Genomic DNA, 15,255 nt, shown 5'->3' on the forward strand with positions numbered 1-15,255 from the left:
AAGGATGGGCTGATGGGGAATGAAAAACTCAAGGGCAACCCTGGCTGCAGTGACCATGCAGTTTGGGATCCAGAGGGCAGAGAGGAGGGAGGCAGTATTGGGACCAGTGCTGTTTAACATCTTTGTTGGTGATATGGACTGTGAGATTAAGTGCACCCTCAGTGAGTTTGCTGATGACACCAAGCTGTGTGGTACAATCAACACGCAGGAGGGCAGGGATGCCATCCAGAGAGACATGGACAGGCCGGAGAGGTGGGCCTGTGTGAACCTCATGAGGTTCAACAACACTAAGTGCAAGGTCCTGGCCCTGGTTCAGGGCAATCCTAAGTACAGATACAGGCTGGGCAGAGAATGGAACTGGGTGTTTTTTAAGGTCCCTTCGAAACCAAACAGTTCTGTGATGTGATTCCACATGTTGAAGGAAAAGGAAGGAGTGCAGTAGGTTGAAGGATGAAGTTGGAGTAGGGTATTCTGACAATAGCTGTGAAAGGGTTAGGGTGACTGTTGGGAAGATTTTATGAAAAGGGCATATAGCTTAATGTACACTGATTTATGAAAGGTTACCAATTGCTTTTTTTTTTTTTTTTTTTTTTTGGTTTAGAAACAAGACATGCTCATATTTGTCTCTGAATTTGTCTTACATTTTTATTTGCATACCAAAGAACATGAAATTACGCATCATCTTGTTGCTTGAGTGCTTGTGCTTCCTGACAGCTGGAGATGATTTTTTGTTTCACCGGTGTTTTCTTCATGAATATACTTTAAATAACAGTTTCCCATGGAGGAAGGAAGAACTGTGATATTATTGGAAGAGTTCAGGTTGCAGGGCCTGTGTTTGAAGTCTTGTATAGCTAATCATTATGAGCCATTGTAAATAATACAGATGATATACAAAACCTGGTACCAAACAGCAGTCAATCTATTTGAGCATAACTAGCATAGATAATGATAAATAAATAAATTAAATTTAATGAATTGGAAGTTAGTGGTTGCCTAGAAACCAATAATCATGACCTAATTTTATTCAGTATTGATTAACAGAGGATAGAATCAGCCAATACTTGCTTGCACTGTACTCCTAATGGATTAAAAAGGCTGAATATATCACTGCTAAGCAGGCTAGTGAGTAAAATTATTTGGAAGAAAAATTGTGAATGAGAAGTGGTATGTCTTTAAAATGTAATTAGCCAAAATATTTCACAACTTAGTCAGAACTGTTCTCTTTTTAAGAACCAATCTGTTCACCAGCAAAAACAGCAATTAAAAATAAACAAAACAGAAGTGGGGTCAGGAGTAGGAAACAGCTATAAAATGAGGAATTGTAAAGTGTTAAAAATGTTAAAGAAAACTAAGACCATCAAGAAAAATAACTGTAATGGATTATAGTTAATAAGATGCAGAATATATTATTTCTAATAAATCCCATTTGTGTGTCTGACCTTTAATAGACGGAGATGCTGATACTGCTAATGACCAAATAAAGACAAAAGACTTTTTTTTTATTTACTGTTTCTCTTCTGCATTTACAAAGAAGCAACATGTTGTAATCATATCATATGAGAACAATGGGGTACTTTCCAGTCCATTATTAAGAGAGAAGGATATTAAGCAACACCTACTCAGAATAAACATCTTCAGATTAGTAGGATTGAGTAACTTGCACTCTACAACCTATGAGAATTGATGGGGGCAGATTTTTTCCCAGGGCTGTTAATCTTGGGATACCAGGCATATGGCATTGTTCTAGAACAGCACTGATGATTTCCAGTGTTCAAAAAAAAGCAAATGGGTGACTATTGGCCACACACCCTGAAATCTGTTTTCAGCAAAACAGTTGGAGAGAATTAATACAATTCTGTTGCTGAGGAATTAAACCACAAGTGTCATTAACAGAGTGCAAGTGATGTTACAAAAAACAAGTTGTTCTCACTACAAGCCTGATGAAGGAGACTGTAGTGAGATTTAGATAAGGGGTATTTGACTTAGTGCTATATATTTTTGTCTGGAATAACACGATACAGTATCAGTATGTAAAATGGATTAAGAAGTGTCTAACTGTTCTCAGGGAGTAATTCTTGATCAGATTGATTGGGAAGTCCCTGCAAAGCACAGATGAAAATCAGAAAAATATAGAGGGAAATAGCATATACAGCATCCCTATTCGTACTCTTCTATGGCATCTGCTTTTAGCTACTGCTAGAGATGAGATACTGTATGAGATCAACCTGCTGTTTGGTCCAGAGTGGAAACTGAAGAAAGAGCAGAAAAGAACCACAAAACTTACCTGACAGACAGAGAAAACTTTTTTAAAGAGAAACTTTTAAAAGCTTTATATTTTCAGCTTAGGGAAGAGAAAAAAAAAAAAAAAAGGCAAAAGATTCTGTGAAGACTTAATTATAGTCTGTAGGTATTGTCATTATATGTTAAAAGGTTCTTTAGTCTAGTCGAAGAATGTCAGATGGAAGCTGAGGCCAGTCATTTGAAAGAGAAAATAACAGCATTTTTAACAATGAAGGGGACTAACAGAACAAACTGTTCAGAAAATTGGTGGAGTTATCAGCTTTTGATGTCTTCACATCTAGACAAATAAAAGCTGTTCTAGGAGATACGCTTTCACCAAACACAATGTATTAGACTTCATTCAGAGTAACTGGGAGAAATGGAATGGCTGGTGAAATAAAAATCAGATTGATCTCCTGGGCCTTTTTCTTAAAACTCTACGATTCCATAAATCTTATCCTACTCAAAAAAAGTTTGTTGGATGGATGTTTTCATAGGGCAGAGTTGTAAAAATATGCAATGTAATTCACTGCTGAGGAGTTCTAGCCTTCTAAGCCATTTACAGAAAGCAAAGGCAAATGGACAATGCACTTTTAAATTGAGGGAAAATGTTTCCTTTAAATAAGTAAATGTGAGACTTCACAGCTTTTGTAAGAAAACTGAGTGGATAAGTCATTTCAACATGACAAAGGATAAAACTATACTAAAATTTCTTCTTGAAGACAAGGTTTCACCATCCCAGGAGGTATTCAAAAGATGTGTAGATGTGGTGCTTAGATGTGATTTAGTGGTAAATTTGGCAGTGCTAGGTTAATGGTTGGATTTGATGATGTTAAAGGTATTTTCCAACCTAAATGAAAACGATTCTATGATTCTAAAAAGGCAGTATTTTTCTCTTTAGAAGGTTGAAAAGTTATTTTTACAAATAGTATTTTAAACTGGGCAAAGTTTCTTAAAAGTTTCTTTGACTGTTTCTTATGGAACTTAGTGAGCATAGGAAGGATTTATCAAGTGTGAATCTGCATATAAGCAACAGCCATACACGAAGTTCTCTTGATTCAGTGGTGAATCATCATCTGCTTTAGAATCACAGAATCATTTAGGTTGGGAAAGACCATTAGGTTCATCAATTCCAACCATCACCTAGCACTACCAATTCCACCACTAAACCACGCCTCTCAGTGCCACATACACACATCTCTTACATACCAGTAGGGGTGGTGACTCCACTGCTTCTTAAAGGTGTTTTCCAACGTAAGTGAAAATGAGGGTAGCCTGTTGCAATACCACGCTTTCCATGAGGAAATTCTTCCTGATATCCAATCTAAACCTCCACTGCCACAAGAGCCATTTCTTTGTGTCCTGTCTTTTGACACCTGAGAAAAGAACCTGATGCCCAGCTCCCCACAACTTTCTTTCAGGTAACTGTAGAGAGCAATGAGGTCTTCCTTCAGCCTCCTTTACTCCAGACTAAACAAGCCTAGTTCCCTCAGTCATTCCTCGTAAGTCTTATTTTCTGGGTCCTTCACCAGTTTTGTGGCTCTTCTCTGAACACGACAGCAACTCAGTCTCCTTCCTGTAGTGAGGGGCCCAAAATTAACACAGTATTTGAGGTGTGATCTCACCAGGGCTGAGTACTGAGGGACAAATCACTTCCCTAGCCCTGCTGACCACACTGTTTCTGATGCAGGCCAGGACGATATTGGCCTTCTTGGCCAGCTGGGCACACTGATGTCTCATGTGTTCGTGTTTTCCTTCAGGTTGCTTTCTATGTGCATGTTTACTTTACTGAAGGAATCAGACAGTCCTTAACCTGAAGGAGGAACTTCTGGTCTAGGATGGCTCTCAAGAACCAAACCGCATTTTTCTTTTTCAGTAACAGAGTACTTGGTAAAGCATGGATGAAGTCTAAAGTGGCTGGTTTTCATCTCTCTCATTCTCTAGGGATGACACTGAGTTTGCAAGTTCTGATGGAAATTCGTTTTGTTCATTACTTATAATTACACTTGGTTATTGTATGTAGTTTTATCAGTAATGTGTTTCTTTCTGTGCTTGAAAACTTTCTGTGATCTCTTGCAAACTGATACCTCAGTGTAAGCAACAGCACATCTTTGAATAATATATGATTCTTTTGATATGTCTTTATTACATGTAAAACAGCCTTCAGAATAGAGAGTAGTTTAAAGTAACACTTCTGTATTCACTTTCAATCCTATTGTCATTAGAGAACCTGAAACGTCTTCAATTGCAAGTCCAGGTTGAGCACAGAGGTTACAAGTTTCCCTGATGCCTTTTCATTAGTTCTGGCTGTTCCTTGTAGTTTAACAGTTGTACCTCTGTGAAGCTTTTTCACCTGCGTTGGAGCTGTTTCTACCTTGAAATGTATTTTTTTGTTTTTAAGTACTTTGTCCATTCCGTGGACAGAAAAGGAGGGAATAAATCTAAATAACCTTGTGACTTTCTAACCTTGAGCATGAAGTATAATTCCTGTATGTGTAAGCTGTATTTATTAGCAGCATTTTATGTCTACGTTGTCACATGTTAAAATACAAAGCCCAAGGTTAGTTATTTAAGTAAAGTTGATTTTCGGAGAAAGAGGAACTATTGAGCTCAACAAGAGAAGTTGTTTAGAAAGCTGAAAAATCAAGCTGTGGTAATTTGCCTGAGATTTTTTTTTCCTCCTCTTATTGAACTTTTTTTTTTTTTTTTTTTTTTTACGTCTTAAAGCATTTTCTAGAATGAAGAAGAATATCCTTTTTTATATGTAAGTAATGAGAGCTAGAGAAGGTAAGTATTGCGGTGGGCATCAAACAACAAGTCTGACAGATTTGAAAAAGTAAGGAAGGATGCCTACCTCCCTATGCCATACTTACTGGGGATAGTGACGTTTCCATTTTCTATAGCGAAACCCTATTCAAATGCTGCACATAGCTTAATTTGGAAAAACAGAGGAATAATGTTCAGCCAGAAAAAGTGGAAGATGTTTTGTATGGGTGCAGGAGATATGAAGGAAAGGGAGAAATCCTTAACATGTTGATAAAATGTCTTTTAATTGAAAGAATTGTAAAGCTGTAACTTTGGCACAAGTCACTAATATAAATGCATCAGATATTGAATATGCAAAATTATGAAATTGAGTATTTGGTATCTATTAAACATACAGGCATATAAAATACTAGAGTAGTTCTCATATGGGGGAAGCAGCAATATTTGTGAATTCTTTGATGTTGAGTTTTGGTGACCAAAGAGGCCCAAAATGAGTTACTGTGAAGAGAATTATTTTTGCACACTCTCTGCCTGATTGAACACAACACCCAACGTTTTCAAGTCCACCTTTACTTTGAGAGAGCTTGTGCAAATGCTTTGCTGATTAAAAAGCCTTGATTTGTAAGCCTTGTAATTCATTGCTTTTGGCACTGAATTTTCTTATAACAAAGAGACTGATGAGCTTAGGTTATAAGAGTTGGGGCACTTTATGCTGAGCAATACAGAAGGTAATGCTATTACCTTCACAGATCTTTGGTGCTGGTGCTGATGCAGTTGCCTGTGAAAGAACAGAACATCAGTTTTGGAGAAAAAAAAAAATTGTTCCTGGCATGGAAGGAAATAATATCTGGTTCAAATACATTTCACAAGGACACGATGATTAAGTTACACTAGGAAACACAGGGCACAAAGTACATTTTGTTTTTAATTATACATGCACAGTCCATTGAGAACATAAAGGAAATAACAAGATACTATCTGGATTATTTTTTTTTTCTACAACACTGATTTATGTGCAACAATTTACTGTAGCTTACAATCTACAGTTTGTGTCTTAGATTTAAGGTTTAGAAAAATTGCTCAGGCAGTCCCCTCACAGTCTGTTCCCCCCGTGCTACAGTCGGGGAGCCCCCTCCCTCCCACTGCCTTATCTCTTGCCAGGAAGTGGGTTGCTGAGGGCAGACAAGAGACAAGCTGCACTTCTACAGTCCTCTGGTTTATCTTGCTGTAGCCTGAGCTGGTTACCAGCTGTTATTATAGTCTGCCCAACTTCAGCCCTGTGGTTGAGGCCTGGAGTCACCCTTTCTTGGGACAAAATGACTTTATTTGTAGTGAAAACTACTGTAGCAGCCATGAGCGATTCAAGCCTTTCAAGGGATTTCAGAGATTTTAAGCTAGATACCTGCAGCAAGTTTTACTGACCTGCATGTTCCTGTAGGTGTATAGTCCAGATGAATGTAAGTGTATTTTCATAAGAATAACAAAAAGGACATTTGAAAACAAAAGTATCTGCCAAATTTTGAATTTTTGCATGGGTGCCAAATGTTTTTAATTATTGACATACAAAATAAAGGATAAAGTATTATATATTTTAAACACACAAAATTATTCAGCTGAAGTTTCCCTCAACAAAGCAGACCGAGGAGTAGATTCAGCATGGAAACTTTCAGCTCTAACAGTTAGAGTTTGACAAATTTAAAAGCAATTGAAAGCAGGCTATTATAATAGGAAGTGCTGGGCAACCTAAATTGCAGGCAGGTCTACAAGCCCAACCTATAATTTACCGCATGTAGAGAGTAACTTTTAAGGGTAAGATTATAATTTATAAAAGTAGGTAGAAAATGAGTTTCTTGGTATGGTTTGTCGGTTAGAGTTGGTACTGATTAAAATATTTAAATATTTTTAATGTCAAAGCTCTGGATTTAAACAGAATTATTATTATTTTTTTTACAACATCTGTTTCATTGGATTTTTTTGTATCATTTAGATTTTGGTCAGTGGTAAGACCTGTTGAAAAATTCCCTCAGACATCTAACTGAAATCTTAGTGGAGAAAATTATTACTTTTTAATAAATTATATTATTGAAATGCTTACAGAAATAGCCCATTCCATAAAAAGTGGAGGTTTAATAGAACATTCAAATTTAGAGATTAATTTTGCTGTGATATGCATAAGATGTGTTTTCAGATGGCTATTGTACAGAATTAATCATCAGCTGAGATTCACTGACATAGCTCTGCTAGAAGTCAGTGGAGCTATGTTATGTGAGCTGTCTAGTCAGCTTGTGTTAGCAGAATAAATGAACTGTGAGGAGCATCAAATATTTAAATGTCTTCTAAGGTATCTCAGTGGTTAACTTTGAAAAGAGGAAATACAGTGTATTCCTATAATGGCCATTTACTTGTCCATTTACTTTGTCCATCACATTATGTAATTGATACATAGTAGGACTACCTCTGGTTTCTCAATTACACCTGAAATCTCACACTGTGTAAAGTGCTGTAAAACATAAACCTGAAAGATGCACAGATAACCTTTCTCCGTTAGGGAAGCTGCCAAGGCAATTATTTTGAACAATTGTGTGCTTACAGATTGATTGAGGTAACAACTGTCTCCCAGAAGCAAACCTACAACATAACACAACAAAGGCAGAGCTGGCAACTCTGGCAACTGTTGGTGAGAACAACTATTGACAGGGCTGCTGCTGCTGCAAGAAAAATGTGCTAGATATCCTTGTGGCTTCTCCTCTACACGTAACACTTGCAGACCTGGGTAGAAGGATGTCAGGCTGACAGATGCAGGTACAGATGTGTCTGACTAAGAAAGGAGCATCGTACTTAATGCCATGGGCAGGAAAGCAGCTTACCAAATGACAACGGTGTGTACTTCATTGCAAGACATGTTGAAACTAAAAGTAGAATGACACTTGACTGTATAGTAATTATAGGAGTAAACAGGAAGGTGACTGTAATCTTTAACTTCAGAGTTAATCCTTCATTGATAATAAAATCTGATATCACGATGTTTAACTTTTGAAAGTGGAAACATAAAATGATATCAGCAGGACTATGAACTAGAGTAAATCAGATATTAGTGTGAAAAGTTAAGTTTGTGTGTGTTTATAAGCATGACATGTAAAAGGATGAGGTTAAACATGTTTATTGGCTGTGGGAGGGTGGAGGTACGGGCAACTTTATTGGAAGGCTTGTTTTGTTTCCAGATATATAAGATTTTAATTTTATTTATCCTGGTGTAATGTGATACATCAGATAACCTTCTCCAGTTGTTCCAGGGACACTGAGTCATAACAGACCTGGGTTGTCCAGTGTGATTCAAGGAAGGCAAAAGTAGTTCCATTCCTGCTGCCAAAAGTCTTGCTAGGATTTTATTGGTGGAGCTCGTGGCACTGAACAAGAACGCCAAGTGGCATGCTGCAGGGAGGCAAGCACCCTCACTGAGGTATTGGATGGAATGGTCACAGGCTGCTCACAGCAAGTTATAAATAAATGAATCCTGAAACCTGTAGTCTCTTATTCTTTGGACTTCCTTAGTAAGTCTGTACCACTTTTGCACACAGTGCATTTGTCTATTAGACATGCGTATTTTGAATTTATTTTTCATTTCTTATGACTGCAGAAGCTAGAAAGTTGTACTGCTAAGTAAACCAAAACAAGGTCCTCATGTGCTTCACTCAGATATTAAAACTTGAATTTTCAAGTACACTTAAATTATAGACCAAACTTCATGCTTTAGTCATCTGCTTTTACATGATAAAGAGATATGTACTTTAATGGTATCTTTTTTAAAATCATACTTAGGTTAGCTTGTCATTTGGGACTGCATTTTAGTACCACCAGTGTAATTATCATATAGATTATTTACGCTCATTTCAGACAGCCTATGATTATTAATAGCTAAATTTGCTATTGCATTAGTTATTTCAGAAGTATCACTGAAACTATGATTTTACAATGCTTCAAAAGTATGGAGATGTTAATAAGCAACAATTAGTAAGGGTTGCTGTTTGCTGCTCACAGTGTAAATATTTCTTCACGGTGCTGACATGTGAGTGTAAAAGATAAGTGTTTCGTTCAGCTCTTCAGTATCCACATGAAGATTTACCAGGAAGGTCTGAAAAAACAGCTCACTTCTTTAGTGTAAGCAACAGCCTTTCATTCTGTCATGCTTTATGCATGTATTTGTGATATGAATTGAGAAACAACCCTTGAAGAGCATTTCTTGTGGGCTTGGCTGAACTGAACATTGCTTTGTTGGGGCTGGGGTGGGTGGAAGGTGGAGGAGGAAGGCACAGAAAGGGGTACCACAGGCATGGTCCTGCTCCCATGTTAGTCAATGAGAATTTTGCCACAGAAATCGAAGCTGGGTAAGGCCTTTTGTGTGAAAAAGTTCAGTCCTGGTAAGTCACTTCTTATCATATAGTTAAGAAAGCAGCTCATAAAGATGCTGCATATCAGCAGAGATTTATAAATACAGGCTTTAATACACAAGCCAGACATGCAAATCTGTAATTTTTTGCAAATCTGCATGAGAATAGTTTGAGTTGGGGAACTCCGACTTCTCATGCCTCAGACACCTCTGTCTCGAGTCTAACTTCACAGAGAGGCTTATTGTCCTGGACAGAGTACAATGCAAATGCTACTGCATTTTCCAGTGTCCTCAGCAGGATGTTTCATGGCCACTTGGGCAATGCTGCAGCACTGTGCCAGGGGGACAGTCCTGACACAGGCGAAGATCCCATAGGGAAAAGAAGAAAGGAGGTGGTCATGTAATTGAAGAGTATATCGTCAAGGACATACACCAGTGGGTGTAATTATGGTTTAACGTAATTATGCACCTCCTAACCTTATGTACCTTAATTATAGCACCTCCTAACTCTTTGAGTGCTTGCCTTGGAACTTGGTCTGGTGCAGCTCTGCTGGCCTACAAAACACACAACGGCTGTATCAGCTCTGACCCTCTTATGCTTCAGACAGTTACATGGTTAATGCAAACATCAGTGCCTTTTTTTTTTTCTTTCTGTTGTTTTGTTTGTTTATTTTTTGTATGTGTTTAACTTTTTAAAACCAGCTAGTGAAGAAATTTGGCAGACAGCTTAGAAGAAAGTAAAGCTGTTGCTGGGAGCTTTGGCCATCTTGTTTTCCTGGGGAATGAGAACTATTCAGGAGGGCCCTGGGTAGCAGCTACAGAGCCCAGGAATCTTGGAAGCTTCTCAGCACATTTGGAGCAGATAGCATCATTTTGGAAATTATCCAAACCAAGCGCAAGAGAAAAGCACTGTCCCCAGCTACATTACCTACTGCTGAAGTCGGGTGGTATGACCGTTCCCTTCAGCACCCTGCTTGGATGGTCTCCACCATGCATGCCCCTACCTACCTTTGTGGGAAAAAACCCTTGGCCTTCTCTGAAATGAGCTAGGAAAAAATGTGTGTCTCAAGCATGCATGTGTCTCAAGGGCTCTCTACTGGAATGAAGCTGCCCAGCCAGTTACGTCTATGTCATCGTTGTGAAAGCAGGGAAGTATTCCACCCACTGCAATGTTTTGCTTTTAATGGGAGAACTTAGCCTAACCCTCACGTTCATTTGAAAGCACTTAAGAGCAGTAGACAGGGAGACAGACTATGACAAATGCATCTGGATGATATAATCTTCCAACAGTGTTTCTACAAAGAATAACAAAAACTATGAGTAAAATGAACCCTTTGGATTCCAGCATCTCTAAGAGAAATTCCTGCACTGAACAAGCAAGAGAAGCAACTTTCTACCTCTCCCAGAACATTGCTTGTCATCTTAAAGGGTCCTGAAAATGCAAAAAACATGAGAAACAGCTGTGCAACAACACACAGCTTAAAGTGAAAAACAACATTTAGGTAACAGAGTGAGAGAGAACCGAGTGCTGTTGAATCTTGCTACCTTTTGATAGGGGGTGGGAGGCACAAAGGAGCCTCATTTGCTCTGCGGTGCAGTGGTCAGGCTTTGTGAGAGCACTGAAGGAAGGAGAGGATCCAGAGGGGGACCGATGTTCTGGTGCATAGGACCTTTCACTTACACAGCAGTGCTTTGTATGGGACTGCCCGGAGATCAGCTCTGTGGCCCAGCCCTGCCGGTTTGTAGCTCACAGTCTCACAAGGCCCTGAAAGAATGGTAAGAGATGAACAGAAGAAAATAATACAATTTTTATTGTGTTTTCATATTTGTTTATACTGCTAAAGTCCACTAGTAAACCAAGAACTTTGTTACAAAATTATGGATGTTATCTTCCCCCAGATTTCTTCAGAAAGTTCATCAGTTTCTTCCAAAAGTGCATCTTCTTTCTGCTAACCAACCGTAGCAAAAACCTGTCAGGCTGTATCCGGCCAAATGTTAATGCTGTTGGAAGCAGGGATAATTATGCAAACAATCACTTCACTGGCCACCGAAGGTGAGTTTTGCATCCAACCTGAAGGCACGCAGGCTATTGTGTTTCTAGCAAAGCGTGAAATTATGTATCAGAAATTAAAATTCCCTTCTAACTTCTCTGTCGGTAAAGGAGATGTTGCTGGGAAACGTGAGAGACCTTTGTTGGCTGTTGAAAAGCTGTAGAAGCTGGTGCAGATCACAGCATGCAAGCAGGTGCACTTCCTGCTCGGGTGAGAGGTTCCTGGTGAGCGTGATGGCTGGGCAGTGCTGCTCGGGCGAGCAGCTCATTGTCTGATGCATTTCGTTGAGACAATCACAGATCATAAGGAAAACGCTGGCACTTAAGACATAAGAGCGTGGTGGCTGTGCAGCGTGTCATTTCAGGTTTCTTCCTCTTGAATATCCTGAGACTTGTTACCATGATGACTCCTTGCCCTTCCCCCTCTTCAGTTCCTTCTGCAAACTTTATTGAGCCATCACTGGGAGCTTCTCTTCACGTTAGTGCCCTTTCTTTCGACTCTGAATTAATTAAGGGTGAAACTGGAACAGTGACTCACAGCAAAAGAGAAGAGTTTCTTATTAGTAATAAGCAAAGAAGGCCACAAGAATCCGCTGTGCCACAGCTCCAACAATGCTCCCCTTTCTTGTGTCATTCCAACATTGATCATCTCCGCTGACTTCTCTCCAGACACTAATCACTACACTGATGAGTCTGAATTTGGACAGCTTCACTAGTTGGGGGGGACTTGGGGAGAGCTAATCTCCTAAGAGGTGAAATGCTAATTATATTGGTAATTACTTTAAAGCTCTTATCCCACTTTTGCCAATGTCCATTTCCATGGTAACAGGAGCAGGTACAGCAGCATTCAGCAGCTCTGAGCTCTTGGCTACGCCAGCGGTGGCTGAGGTTGGGAAGACGTTATACAAACTGCACTTATGGGTTTTACAAGACTCAAGCTATTTCTCTGCCACAGAAGAAATGTGGCAACTAACTTTATATATATATATATATAAAAATCTAAAAAAAAATAATGAGATTATCTCTTTGTGAGCTGTACAGGCTTTTCTAAAGCTTTGATTTTACCCTTAGGTGAGCTGGCAGGTCTTCTAAAGGCTGGGCTCCAGCCAGAGTCCTCAGGGAAAATTCTGTCTGACTCAGCAACTATTTTTTTTTCTGCAGCCTCTTGGGCTGAGAACAACAGCTCTGCCACTTCCTGACTCTTGGGCCTTGTCTGCTAGGCAAATTTCAGAAAAGAAATTCCCACTAGGGCTTCAAGCGTGTCTGAAATTGTAAACAGACTGTATCTGGACTCGTCTGTCATTGACCTGCTGTCAGTGTTAAAATTATTTCAGCAACCATCAGCTGCAGCAAATTCCTAGGTATTTAAGCTTTTAGTATGCAAAATTTTTTTTTCTTCTCCCACACATTGTAAATACAAATTGTTTATGTATTCTTTATGAAACTGACATGATTTCAGATTGTGGAGACTTGTTATTCATGTGCCAGGCAGAACCAGTGCTCTCCCTGGCATTTCTGTGCACTGCGGTGGAACTTCTGATCTGATTTTAGTCGAGTCGTGAGCAAGAGAAAATCGTAAGGTATTCTACTCTCTGCCTGGGTGAGCTTCAGAGCTCAAAACAAGCTCCAACAAGAGCACACCAACAATATGAGCAAAAAGTTTTGGCTTCGCAGACAAGTACCTTTATAGGGTGTGTTAAAAATATGATATCATAATGAAATAAGGATCACAAGTATTCCGTAATATTGATTCCTTTTCAATTTTTCTAGAAATATTAACATCTAGAAATATTTTTTTTCCTGTGATTAACACCGGGCTACTTTTAAAAGAAAGTTATTTGGTACTTAATACATTTCTTTTTGTTTGATCTAAATTAAGCTTGCTCAGTTGTGCAATTGATATTAAATTTCACTCTTAAGCAAGTCTGCTATGCACAGTAAGATTATATCTATCCTGTTTATTCAAAAGAAGTAAATAAGAACAATAGATTAATCCCAGATTAAAAAAAAAAAAAAAAAAAAAAAGGAAAAAGAAACAGAAAAAAAGAGAAAAAGGGTGTATGATAATTTAAGGAGGAACTGGATGGTCATCAGCTTTGAAAATCTGACTTAACTTATGTCAGAATGTAGGACCTTAAATATTTGCATTCATTATATTTATTTCCTTTTAGTCTTGGCTTTACTTTAATGACACAGCATCAGTTTTGTAACTCAACATATATAAAATTAATGATAGTTAATGTATGGGTGTGTTTTATCTTCCCTAATTTCAGGAAAAAAAAAAAAAAGAAAAAAAGAAAAAAAGAAAAAGAAAAAGATTGATTTAAATTCAGAGGACTTTTCCATGCTAAGAGGTATCTCAAAACTGTGAGTTATGATGTCCTCTGCCCAGCTAAACCCTTAGCATACTAGCAAGGATTAAAGCTCAAGTGATGGATCACAAGAAAAAAAGGAGCCTTGGGCTGGCTAGCAAATGTGGGGACAGGAGAAGGAGTCAGAATTGTGCCTTCATGCAGTCCTCTTCCTATTTTACTGACAAGTTACATGGTTACTAATCACAGCTAGTCCCTGTATGGGAAAGGGAAAGACACTCTTGTTTGCAGGATGTTGATGCTATAGAGCCAGCCTGCTTTCCTTGGCTCCTTCCTCTCAGTGAAACAAACCATGTTATTGAGTATCAAAGTTTGATGGCCTGTGTACATGGACACAACAGTATTAGGCTAAAACATCTTGTGCCATCCTCTTGTCCTCGTTTGGCTTCTTGTTATTTTGCTAATGCCCTTACACATGGAGTTAAAGGCTACTCCTGTGCTTTCTGTGTGGTTGCACATTAGCTGCAGACTGCTTTGTTGGGCAGGGCATGCCCGTCTGACAAGTGCTCCAGCTCTGTAGGAGTTCAGCTACAGCAGAGGAGGTTTCTCCATTGGTTGTCTTGGTCATAACTTCTTTAAAGAGCATTTTTTTTTTTTTTTTTTTTTTTCCCCTGGGAAACAAAACATGGGAAAACTGTTTCTTTATAAATCTCCACAAGTGCAAAGACAACAAGTCTACCCTGTGTCTGAGCAGACCAGCTGCAGATCCTGATGCTATATCTCCCAAAAACTCAGAAAACTCTCTGCAGTTGGAAAACAAGCGGGGTAAATGAGAGCGCATGATGTTATTTTACGTCCTCACAGAGAGATGGCTGTCATCCAATTTTCCCTCACAGAGAAATTTAGCAGAGCTTTCGGACCCAGTGTCTCGGGTAAACCAGGGATAGCATAATTAAAAATATCTACATAAAGAAATAGCAGAGTTAAGGATGTTTACCTTAATTGGGTTATACAGAAAACAAAAATGATCTCAAAATGAAATCTGAAAGAAAAGCATTTCTGACTATATAATAATATATAAATATGAGTATAATATATAAGGCTATATAATAAATATAAATAACATATTCTGCTATTCTTCAGTTGTCTTCTATGGAGAAGGAAAACAATTACTGTCTGGAGACACAGTGTCTAACAAAACAAGCTTGCATACAGCTGGGTTGGAGGAATGGATGGCTGGTCTGGTTTGACTGACACCTGAGACTTTTGTGCAGAGTATCTGATAATTTGACAGACTTGACTCTGAGTCTCTGTGTTCAAAAGCAGAACTCTTACTTAGAAGCAGGGGAGGCTGATGGAAAGTGGTGACAACGCAGGACTAAGTGGAGAGAGAAGAGCGTGAAAAGCAAAGATGTGTTTTAGTGAGGTGGAAAAGCTTATGGGCCAGGGGGATGGGAGAA

Source organism: Anas acuta, chromosome Z, assembly GCF_963932015.1.
Source record: "Anas acuta chromosome Z, bAnaAcu1.1, whole genome shotgun sequence".
Taxonomy (NCBI): domain Eukaryota; kingdom Metazoa; phylum Chordata; class Aves; order Anseriformes; family Anatidae; genus Anas; species Anas acuta.